The sequence below is a fragment of the Lactuca saligna genome, chromosome 4 (assembly GCF_052625555.1).
Source record: "Lactuca saligna cultivar CGN05327 chromosome 4, ASM5262555v1, whole genome shotgun sequence".
NCBI classification, from domain to species: domain Eukaryota; kingdom Viridiplantae; phylum Streptophyta; class Magnoliopsida; order Asterales; family Asteraceae; genus Lactuca; species Lactuca saligna.
The window spans coordinates 185,556,139-185,568,956 of NC_136420.1; the positions used below are offsets into that span (position 1 = coordinate 185,556,139).

Genomic DNA, 12,818 nt, shown 5'->3' on the forward strand with positions numbered 1-12,818 from the left:
CCATTGTTGCACATATTCCACAAACCATCACTTATGGAGTTTGTCCCATGGCTAGCTTTTGGACAACAGAGGTTAGATCTTTTATTTGAGACTCAAGATTTGATGTTCCCACTTGATTGACTTTGTGTTGTGTGTCTCTTTTCATATCTTGGCGAGGGCCGAAATGTTGAGAATTCGTGGCTATGGTGTTGAAAACTTGTCTTGTTTGTTGTGGGGTTTTACTAAATACATCTCCACCACTTAAGGCATCAACTAGTCTTCTCTCCATTGGCAACAATCCCTCATAAAAGTGTTGAATGAGGAGTTGTTCCGAAATTTTGTGTTGTGGGCAAGTATAGCACAAGTTGTTGAACCTCTCCCAATAATCATGGAAAGTCTCATTTTGACCTTGGTGGATTCCACAAATCTCATTTCTAAGACTTGAGGCTCATGAAGCGGGATAGAACTTATCAAGGGAAGCTCTTGCCATGTCGGTCCATGAGTTGATTGATGTGACAACCCGATATTTCAACTCTATGTAACGACCTAAAAAGTCAAGTATTGTAACCACATTTGTTATAATGAAATTTACTTCGAAAATAAAATATCCAAAAATCACTAATTAAATTCCTATTATGTTAGATGTCATTAAACTGTGATTGTGCGTAAAAAGAACACCCAAATCTGACTTCGTATAAGGAAGTTATGAATTTTCCAAGTTCGGCTTAGCAACGGACAACTAAAAACTCGAAACAGAGATCGAGCGACTTTTGACCAGAATGACCTAAATGAGAATCGAAGATCTCGACAATGGTTTTTCAACGGTAAAAAGTCTGGCAAAAACAGACGTCGGATAATGAAGTTATGAATTTCTAATGAAATTTTCTTACCGTGACCTCTCAAAAATAAATAATAATAATAATTTCAAAATTTGCCGACGGACTCTAAACGAAGTTGTAGAGTATAGTCTCAACTACGCGTGGATATAAAGAACGTCGAAAACGGAGTTCGTATGAAGAAGATATGAATTTTTGAATTTTATTAAATATTAAAAATATAATTTTTAATTGAAATTCGGTATTATCCGAAGGCTGATTCACAGGCCGAGTACGCCCAACGTACACGCGTACGCCCAGCGTACTCAAGGCCTAGGCCTCGGATCGTCAACGTCGCGCCCTATGCGAGCCTATGTCTCGTCCCATCCGGAGTCCGAAGCAGTCGAGGATGCGCTCATGCATGATGCACGAGTACGCCCAGCGTACCGAGGAGGTTCCCACCCCCTATAAAAAGGATGCGAGGGTTCCGAAGAGAAGAGCCATTTCCTCTCATCTTTCTTGCGTTTTTGCCTCGTTTTCCGTGCACGTGCTATCCCGAAGTCCCGGTTACCTTGATCAAGTCCCGAAGGTCGTTTGTGCTCCCGAGATTCCCGAGAATCCCGAGAAAATCCGCTTTCACAAGTCGAAATTTTGTCCAGTTTTCATCTCGCCTTCTTCGATCTTTCAAGTGAGTTCATACCCCTATAATTCACACTTTTAAATGTTTTATAAATACTTTTATATGCTTTTAAGGGGGGGAATACAAGTAAAACGCTCGATTATTATCGTGTGTTATATAAAGTTTCATTATACGTTTTAATCAATGGAATCATATGTGATTTATAACTATTATAGGGAAACTTTCGTATGTAAAATATACCACGATAACATCTTATCTTTCGAAATAAGAAATGAAAGACCCTAACTTTCGTATTTTTGAAAGACCCAAACTTTCATACTTCACAATATTATTACTCCAAAACATGTTATTTGCATATTCATAAAAGCAATATTTTACATTGATAAAGAGAATTACAAACTATTGGATACAAACCTTCTATTACAAAGTGTTATATATATTACATAACTACCCAGGATATTGTAATTTATACACACATAAACTGTAGTACAAAAGTACTATTACAAACTATTCTACATCTTTCAATAGTATGTAAACATACTAGTTACTTATCACCTGCAATTGTTAAACATTGATAGGGTAAGCGGTGACGCTTAGTGAGTTCAAAAATAGATACAATATAATGGTATGCCATATATATAATTTAATGTGGCAAAAACAAAGAGGAACAACAAGATGTATGTGAGATCATGTGACAAGCGTTCATATCAATCAAAGACTTTATTAAAAGATATACTTTTCAATTCTTTATATACATCAATAAAGCTTTGGCCCAAATGGCATAGAGGACATGCAAATTCTGATTAACATCTTGTTAGATTTCAGGCTTATAGTCCTGTCTAACCATTTGCCAATGCCATAGAATAGAAGTCATTCTCTTACGGAGACATGCTCTACATGGCCAGAGGCTAAGTACCAGTACCAATGTGAATCTAAGTCCTTTCACTGATCACATGGTCAAAGGTATTACAATTGCTATAAACATACCGAATAACATGAGAAAATAACTTAGAATAATAACACTAAAAAGCACATAGCACATATAACACATAACATACCATTGTTCCTATATATTGAGCTCACCTTAAGTTAACTGGGGGTTAAAATAGTAATTTGGACAGCACTTCGGCATTAAATATATCTTTCTATGTTGAAACCAGGAGCTTAATTGAAAACCGGGCTCTGTGAAGGAAGGGCTTCATGTAACAACCCGAAGTTTTCCATCGTCGAAAACTTGTTCTACCCGTGAGATTTCGCCATTAGTCGAGTCGTTTCGTTCTCGCTTTAGGTTAAACTAATTAAATTTATATGTTTATTATAATTGAATGAGTGTCCAAACCCCTTGGAACTCATAAAATTAACCCAAAAGTATTCATTTCAAAAAGTTAGAAACATTCCCGCCGGGTGACGGTAACTTAATCGGGTGCGACCAAAAGCCCCGTTTAATGCCGGTATCGGGTAGAATTCCACCGTGTCCAAGTTTTGGGAACTATATAAACGTGTTAAACCTTTCATTTGAAAATTTTTCCATCTCTCTCTACTCTCTCTCTACTCTCTCTCCTAGAATCCAAGATTAAGGGTCCAAAACTCAATTTTAAGGCCTCAAATCCTTAAGGTAACTTCCTAACCTCATTGTATAGCTTATTTGACTTCCAAATTCGAGATTTAAACATGGAATTGGACATGACATATGAGTTTACGGCCCAGGAAGGTGCCTAGGCCGTAAACACCAAGTTTGAAGGGTTTTGAGCCCTTAAACCCCTCATACACAATTTTGGGACCTAGATATGGCTAAATGACTTCAAGATATGGACTTAAAACATTTAAATCATGGATTTTGTGAGGTTTGAAGGAGTTTATGGCCAAGGCACAATCTTGGGCCGTAAACTCATATAAAAGGGGTTTTCATGACCTTAAACCCTTCCAAATCACAAACAAGGCTTAGATATAAATTATAGAATATTAGTATTAACATTTGGACACTTGAAACATCATTTTTGAAGGGTTTGTGTGAGTTTACGGCCAAGGCATATGCTTGGGCCGTAAACTCCTTAAATATGGGTATAAATTAAATTTCAAGGTGTTAGAAAGCCATCCAACACCACCAAAAGCCTTGGAATAAATCATAGGACCAACCAAAAATAGTTTAAGGACTTTAAACATATCAAAACCCCACAAATGAGAGTTTACGGCCATAGAACATGCTCCATGGCCGTAAACTCCCAAAAACATGCCAAATGGTGCCCAAAAATTCATTTCTAGGCTTGTGGGAATTTTTAGCAATCACATGTGATTTGTTTGGAAACCAAAAACACAATCTTTCTTGAGTAATTAGGAGTTTACGGCCAAGAGCCTATGCTAGGCTGTAAACTCCCTTAAATGGGTCATTTTAATGTTTAAAATCCATTCCAAGACTTTAATCCACACCTAGAAAAATTCCCATAAGTGATTCAAGCCATTTTGTGCCATATCTCACCCCACCATGAGTTTACGGCCGTAAACTCATGGGTAGAGGGTCTTGTGGCCGTAAACTCCTTAAGGAGTGTTCCTTTGATGTCCCAACTCATTATCCTAACTATATGTGTCCCTAAACACCACCCGGGTCCCTCCAAACACTTGTATCGGGGTGTTTTCGCAACTAGAAACAATTGTCCTTATCAAATAACCAATCTAAGTCCTAATTAGATACAAATGTGTATCTTTACATTATACTTAGGAACCTCGTGTGTTTGCAAGCCCTGGACCAACACTTAGCATCCGAAATCGCCACATTTCTCGTCCGGTGAGTTCATACCCTATCCTTTTTCAACTGTTTTCACTGTTTTCAGGGGGGAATACAAGCAAAAGTACAAGGAAATCTTGTACTCAAACTCATTGTTTTCAGTTTAATCGTTTTCATTTTGTATGTTCTAATATCAATAACTATGTTTATCAAATAGTTCGAATTCCGAATTTAGCTTTCAAACTAGTCATAGATTTCTTGATAAAGTGATCTAATCTAAACTGTGTTTCAAAATCTATGAATAACTTATACTAATTTCCAATTATAACTAATTACGAATACGAATACGAATACGAAGCTATAACTAGGAATAGAACGAATACGAAACTATAATTAGAAACAGAACGAATAACGTAACTACAACTAGAAATAGAACGAATAACACATTTATAACTAGGAACAGAATGGATAACGAAACTATAATTAGGAACAGAACGAATACGAATACGACTGCGAATACGAATACGACTGCGAATAGTAATAAGAGTAGGAATAGGTAGATGAATACGACTACGAATACGAAAACGATTGTGAATACGAATACGACTGCGAATAGTAATAGGAGTAGGAATAGGTAGACGAATACGACTACGAATACAAAAACGACTGCGAATACGAATACGAATACGAATACGAATAAGTACAAGAATATGTTTAAGAATAAGAACACGAATATGAAGATGTGTATCTAAGTATATTCCGAGATATTAACATTAGGATATCAGAATACCTAGTTAATACAATAGGTACGAAAGGAAATAAATCAGTATATCGAAGTTCAATAACTAAAAATTACTTTTAGGAAAGTACGGGACTTTCCTGGGGAAAACAAAACATTACCTAATCACGTTTACATCTTTTACATCTTTAACATCGTTCACATTAGAAACCAACATGCAGGAAAGCATGGGGCTTCCTTGGGTAACACTTATATAACTAGAAAGAGTAACAAACTGAATAACATTACATCTTTTACAATTGGTAATATACAATAAAGAAAGTATGGGACTTTCCTGGGATCATAGTTAAACATAACCAGAACCGTGTAACCTAACAATCAACCAACCTTCTCTCTTAAGAAAATATGGGATTTTCTTGGATAACAACTTTTCGGTAAACTAAAGGAAACTCGTACATTTTCACGAAGCAAACATCTTATGAACTCACCAGCTTTATGCTGATTTTCAAACTGCTTGTATTCTCAGGTCAACATTAGACAGGTACCTAGCGAATCTTTTGGAGAAGACGGAGCATACAGAAGACTCGTCTCTACTTTTGTTCATATATAGTATGTATTACGAATATACAACTTTACTTTTGAACAAATGTAAACTTTGATATGTAATGTAATCGTTGTTTACTTTGCTTACTATGTACATTGGATTTGATACTCAACTTGGAGTCAACCCCGAAGACGTTTCCGCCTTTGGTTTTCGGGGTGTGACAGATTGGTATCAGAGCCCTTGTTTATAGTGAATGGAGTATACCAAACCTTACATGGTATAAAACTATAAACACAAAAGGGCCTAAATGCTCTGAACTAAAAGTATACCTCAAATATAAGTATTTTCAAAAGTATACAAGTATACCGAACCGTCAAAATCCGTAACTACAAGTAGAACAAAACATAAGTAAATGGGTGTTGTACACTGCGGTTAAACCTGGGCAGTTATGTAGTCGTGTCTAGGATCAATATAGCCTAGCCAACTATATTCATTCGAGACACGACCAACATGTGCTTGGGAGTGACTGTGGTACGCAGCATGCCTAAAACTTACCCAATATCCCAAACAACGAATCGTCACTGCAGCGAACCATGAAATACTATGGGAGTATTTCTCGAGCCAATCCTTCGTAGAAAATCCTTGTATACGCGTTGTTCCTTGAACATCCCTCTAGCGATAAAATGTTCTGTCTTGATAACTCTTTCCTGCTTTATCGCTTAGTATGATACTATGTATGTCTTAGTGAGATATCCCCTGTTCCATATCTCTTGATTCAATTCAGAGGGCTTATCATCCTCTCTTCCTGATCTTATTAGATCAAGATGCCTCCAAGAAAGAGACCTAACTCATAGAACAACAACAACCCTCCTCAAACACCACCTTCTCTTCAAATCGACCTGGCAACCCTTCAGTCAGTTTTAACTGCAGCATTTTCAGTAGCCATGTCGCAAACGAACCCCGGTAGTTCGGGAGGTGGTCCCTAACCTCAAAACCAGGAAAATAGCCAGGGACACCGAAAGGAGTGTTCCTATAAAGACTTTATGCATGCAAAACTTACATTCTTCGATGGCACAGGAGGTGTCATTGCTCTAACTTGATGGTTAGAAAGAATCGAATCTATCTTCGAGATCTGTGCTTGTTCAGAATCCGACAAAGTGAAGTTTGCCGCTTGCACTCTCACCAACAAAGCCCTGACTTGGTGGAACAGCCGAGTCAAATCTCTAACTCTACCTGTAGCCAATGCTATGGGTTGGGAAGTTATGAAGGAACTTCTACACGCTGAGTATTGCCCTCGGGGTAAAATCCAGAAGTTAGAGCATGAACTTTGGAATCTGAAAATGAAAGGTTCCGATATCGCCGCCTACACATCTAGGTTTGACGACTTAGCGCTTCTTTGTTCAGGGATGGTTACCCCGGAAAGTAAGAAGATAGAGATGTTTATCTGGGGATTAACCCAGCCAACCAAAGGGAGCGTCTTAGCTGCCAGGCCAGATACATACGACAACGCTAAATGCCTAGCGCAAATCTTGATTGACCATAGTGAGGACGTAGAGGAAGCAGCCACTACTCCTGAGCCGATGGAAAGAAGTGGTGAGAAAAGGAAGTACTGGGAGGCGGGGGATAAATATCAGCCTTCCCAGGAGTTCTCAAAGAGACAACAAATGGTGACAGTCCACGCTGCCACTACCCCTATTGTTGTACCCGTCATCGGTTCCTCAGCTCAAGCACCTATTACAGGATATGTCGGTGTTCTCCCGTGGTGTAACCAGTGCAGTTACCACCACTATATCCCCGGTCCCTATCATATAAAACTTTGCAAAAATTATGGCCAAGAGGGTCACCTTGCGCGGAATTGTAGAAAACCAACAAACCAAGCTCCCGAAGCGGGCATCAGTCAGGTCTGTTATGGTTGCGGAAAGGTCGGGCATTATAAGAGAAACTGCCCCAATGCAACAACAGCTGGCAACTCTGGAAGAGTCTTAGCTATAGGACAAGGTGAGACAACCACCGATCCCACAGTTTCCTCAGGTATATTCCTTTTCGACAACCATTTTACTTGCAGTTCTTTTTCAACTCTAATCTAGAAAGATAAAACTGTTATCTATTCATTCGAATCTCCCCATAAACGTAGAACTTTTCGAAATCCTCATTAGGATTGATCCCGTAGCCTACAAACTTCGGTTAACCTCAAAACTTAGAAACATTCCTATGGTACTTCACGTCTCAGTCATTTAGAAATACCTACCCAACAAAACCAAGACACGTCCTGAAAGTGAGGGTTCGCTAGAATATCAAGCGGAGACCCGATTCCACTTGGGAGCGTAAAAACCCGAAGTAGTAGACTCATCCTTGGTTCTCTTTTCAACTTGCAAAATTGATTTCGAATCTTTGAATTTCGGGACGAAATTCCCTCTAACGGGGGGATAATGTAACAACCCGAAGTTTTCATCGTCGAAAACTTGTTCTACCCGTGAGATTTCGCCATTAGTCGAGTCGTTTCGTTCTCGCTTTGGGTTAAACTAATTAAATTTATATGTTTATTATAATTGAATGAGTGTCCAAACCCCTTGGAACTCATAAAATTAACCCAAAAGTATTCATTTCAAAAAGTTAGAAACATTCCCGCCGGGTGACGGTAACTTAATCGGGTGCGACCAAAAGCCCCGTTTAATGTCGGTATCGGGTAGAATTCCACCGTGTCCAAGTTTTGGGAACTATATAAACGTGTTAAACCTTTCATTTGAAGATTTTTCCATCTCTCTCTACTCTCTCTCTACTCTCTCTCCTAGAATCCAAGATTAAGGGTCCAAAACTCAATTTTAAGGCCTCAAATCCTTAAGGTAACTTCCTAACCTCATTGTATAGCTTATTTGACTTCCAAATTCGAGATTTAAACATGGAATTGGACATGAAATATGAGTTTACGGCCCAGGAAGGTGCCTAGGCCGTAAACACCAAGTTTGAAGGGTTTTGAGCCCTTAAACCCCTCCTACACAATTTTGGGACCTAGATATGGCTAAATGACTTCAAGATATGGACTTAAAACATTTAAATCATGGATTTTGTGAGGTTTGAAGGAGTTTACGGCCAAGGCACAATCTTGGGCCGTAAACTCATATAAAAGGGGTTTTCATGACCTTAAACCCTTCCAAATCACAAACAAGGCTTAGATATGAATTATAGAATATTAGTATTAACATTTGGACACTTGAAACATCATTTTTGAAGGGTTTGTGTGAGTTTACAGCCAAGGCATATGCTTGGGCCGTAAACTCCTTAAATATGGGTATAAATTAAATTTCAAGGTGTTAGAAAGCCATCCAACACCACCAAAAGCCTTGGAATAAATCATAGGACCAACCAAAAATAGTTTAAGGACTTTAAACATATCAAAACCCCACAAATGAGAGTTTACGGCCATAGAACATGCTCCATGGCCGTAAACTCCCAAAAACATGCCAAATGGTGCCCAAAAATTCATTTCTAGGCTTGTGGGAATTTTTAGCAATCACATGTGATTTGTTTGGAAACCAAAAACACAATCTTTCTTGAGTAATTAGGAGTTTACGGCCAAGAGCCTATGCTAGGCCATAAACTCCCTTAAATGGGTCATTTTAATGTTTAAAATCCATTCCAAGACTTTAATCCACACCTAGAAAAATTCCCATAAGTGATTCAAGCCATTTTGTGCCATATCTCACCCCACCATGAGTTTACGGCCGTAAACTCATGGGTAGAGGGTCTTGTGGCCGTAAACTCCTTAAGGAGTGTTCCTTTGATGTCCCAACTCATTATCCTAACTATATGTGTCCCTAAACACCACCCGGGTCCCTCCAAACACTTGTATCGGGGTGTTTTCGCAACTAGAAACAATTGTCCTTATCAAATAACCAATCTAAGTCCTAATTAGATACAAATGTGTATCTTTACATTATACTTAGGAACCTCGTGTGTTTGCAAACCCCGAACCAACACTTAGCATCCGAAATTGCCTTATCAAACGTGTCCTTATCAAATAACCAATCTCAGTCCTAATTTTATTCATTACAAAACACGATTTCAAAACGTGTATGTTACAAATACCTCATCCTTTTGAGGAGTTTGTCCCCGAAATTACATCGATTAAAATAAATGGGGATATTTTGCTTTTATCTCATTCTTATTCTCCCAAGTATAGATTGGGCCACGATGGTGTTTCCACTTGACAAGCACCAATTCTACTTCTTTATTGCGTAGCTTAGTTGCTCTTTCATTCACGATTTTCTTCAAGCTCTCCAACATATCTTAACTTATTATCCAATTGCACTTCGGATAATGGAACTGTCTCATCGTAGATGCTCAAGCATTTGCGCAGATAACTTACATGAAACACATCATGAATACCTGCCAAATCTTCAGGCAATTCTAAGCGGTATGCTTGCTTTCGAATTCTCTGGATGATTTTGAAAGGACCAACAAATCTAGGACTCAACTTTCCTTTCTTCCCAAATCGCATAAGGCCTTTCCATGGGGATACCTTCAGCATCACGAAATTACCCACTTGGAATTCTATAGGTCGTCTTCTCTTTTCCGTATAGGACTTCTGTCGATCCTGGGCCACTTTCATTCTTTCTCGTACAATTTGAATCTTGTCGGTGGTGTCTTGAATCATTTCAGGGCCTCCAAGGATCTTCTGTCCTACATCACGCCAACATAACGACGTACAACATTTGTGACCATATAATGCTTCATATGGTGGCATTTTGATTGAAGTGTGGTAACTGTTATTATACGAAAATTTGACAAGCGGTAAGTATTTATCCCAGTTACCACCGAACTCCAAAACACATGCACGAAGCATATCTTCTACTGTCTGGATTGTTCTCTCCGTCTGACCATCTGTCTGGGGATGATAAGCGGTGCTGAGAGCAACTCGAGATCCCAATTCACATTGCATACTCGCCCAAAAGTGAGAAGTGAAGCGAGTATCGCGATTGGAAATGATCTTTAGTGGCACACCATGTCTTGCAACAATTTCATCCAAGTATACTTGTGCGTATTTCTCCATTGGAGCTGTTTCACGCATGGTGAGAAAATGTGCACTCTTAGTCAGGCGGTTGACGATTACCCAAATGCTATCATGTTGTCTAGCAGTCTTTGGCAATTTGGTAATAAAATCCATGGACAGCTCTTCCCACTTCCATACAGGAACACTAAGACTTTCTGGGGTTCCATAAGGTTTTTGGTGCTCAGTTTTGACTTGTAAGCATACTAAGCATTCTTGTACATATCTTCCAATGTCTCTCTTTAATCCAGGCCACCAATAATCAACTCTTACATCATAGTAAATTTTACTTGTACCAGGATGTATTGATAGCTTAGACTTATGAGCTTCATCTAAAATCTTCTGTCTTAATCCACCAATCTTTGGAATCCATAGTCGATTCTTAAATACTTTTAATCCTCGTGGATCATCAAGTAAAACATCGACATAATGTACCATTCCTTCCTTCTTCACATTTTCTGGCTTGAAGGCTTCAACTTTCCACTTCTCTAGTTCATCAAGAATGGTGAACTTCACCGTAGTGTGAGTAATAGTATAACACATACTATTATGATAAACTTTCTTGCTAAGTGCATCTGCAACCACATTAGCCTTTCCACGATGGTACAGGATTTCGCAATCATAGTCCTTGATCAACTCCATGGCTCGTTGTTGTCTCATATTCAGAGTTTGCTGACTGAATATATACTTGAGACTCTTGTGGTCGGTAAATAATTGGCATTTCGTACCAAAAAGGTAATGTCTCAAAAGTTTTAGGGAAAATACTACTGCAGCGAGTTCAAGATCATGGGTGGGATAATTCTTTTCATAATCTTTCAGTTGTCTTGAGGCATAGGCTATCACTTTATCATGCTGCATCAACACACAACCGAGTCCCAATCTTGAAGCATCGATATACACGGAGAAATCATCATCACCTTCTGGGAGTGATAAGATGGGAGCATGAGTCAAGATCTTTTAGAGTTGAGAAAGCTTTTTCTTGAGCTTCACTCCATTTGAACTTCACTTCCTTCCGTGTAAGACTTATGAGAGGTACGACTATATGAGAAAAGTCTTTAATGAATTTCTGGTAATATCCCGCGAGACCTAAGAAACTTCGAATTTCGGAAGCATTACGGGGCACTTCCCAATTTTGAATGGCTTCGATTTTGATGGGATCTATAGGTACACCGTTACTAGAAATAATATGGCCGAGAAATTGAACTTGACGAAGCCAAAATTCACATTTCGAGAATTTAGCATAAAGTTTCTCCTTTCGAAGAAGTTCTAAGATTTCACGAATATGAACGGCATGATCGGCTTCAGACTTGGAATAGATTAGAATATCGTCAATGAATATGATGACAGACTTATCGAGCATTGGGCGGCACACTCGATTCATCATATCCATGAATACGGTAGGAGAATTTGTCAAACCGAATGGCATGACAAGGAATTCGAAATGCCCATAACGAGTACGGAAAGCAGTTTTCGGTACATCTTGCTCTTGTACTTTCAACTGATGATAGCCAGATCTCAAATCAATTTTTGAGAAATAGCTAACACCCTGAAGTTGATCGAATAAATCGTCGATGCGAGGTAGTGGGTACTTGTTCCTGATAGTCACCTTATTCAGCTCACGATAATCAATGCACATTCGCATCGATCCGTCCTTCTTCTTGACAAACAATACTGGAGCACCCCAGGGAGAGGTACTCGGTCGAATAAAGCCTTTGTCAAGTAATTCCTGCAGTTGGATCATCATTTCTTTCATCTCAGCTGGCGCAAGACAATAAGGAGTCTTTGCAATCGGAGCAACACCAGGCACAAGGTCAATTCGGAATTCTACTTGTCTGTCCGGAGGAAGTCCAGGTAGATCATCGGGGAAAACATCGGGATATTCGTTAACAATGGGAATATCATTTAAAGTTTTATTCTCCTTTCTTGAGATGTCAACTGTATAGGCCAGATAGATAGGACAACCTTTCGATATGAATTTACGAGCTTTGAGGAAAGAGATTATTTTTAAAATCCTTTGTTCACCGTAGACATGAATAGGATCTTCCCCTTGAATAGGAATGCGTACCATCTTTTCGTAACACAAGAGTTCTGCATGGTTCTTTGACAACCAATCCATGCCGAGAATAATATTGAAATTGGGCAAGGAGATAAGGATTAGGTTAGCAAGAAAATTATAGCCTTCAATTTCTATGACACAATCCTTGTAGATTTTATCAGCAAGTAATGATATACTTCCTGCAGTATCTACATGAAATGGTTGCGCTAGTGCATAGAAAACAGTTTGAAAAGAACACGCAAATTCATAAGATACGAAAGAATACGAGGCACCAGA

The 12,818-nt window shown here is 38.8% G+C and overlaps 1 non-coding gene across 1 annotated transcript; it reads left to right on the forward strand.

Moving 5' to 3' along the window:
* The first annotated feature begins 314 nt into the window (after positions 1–314).
* On the forward strand, positions 315–421 carry LOC145044695 (small nucleolar RNA R71). Its single transcript, XR_013681640.1, has one exon. It is a non-coding gene; the product is annotated as a small nucleolar RNA R71 (small nucleolar RNA).
* The last annotated feature ends 12,397 nt before the right edge of the window (positions 422–12,818 follow it).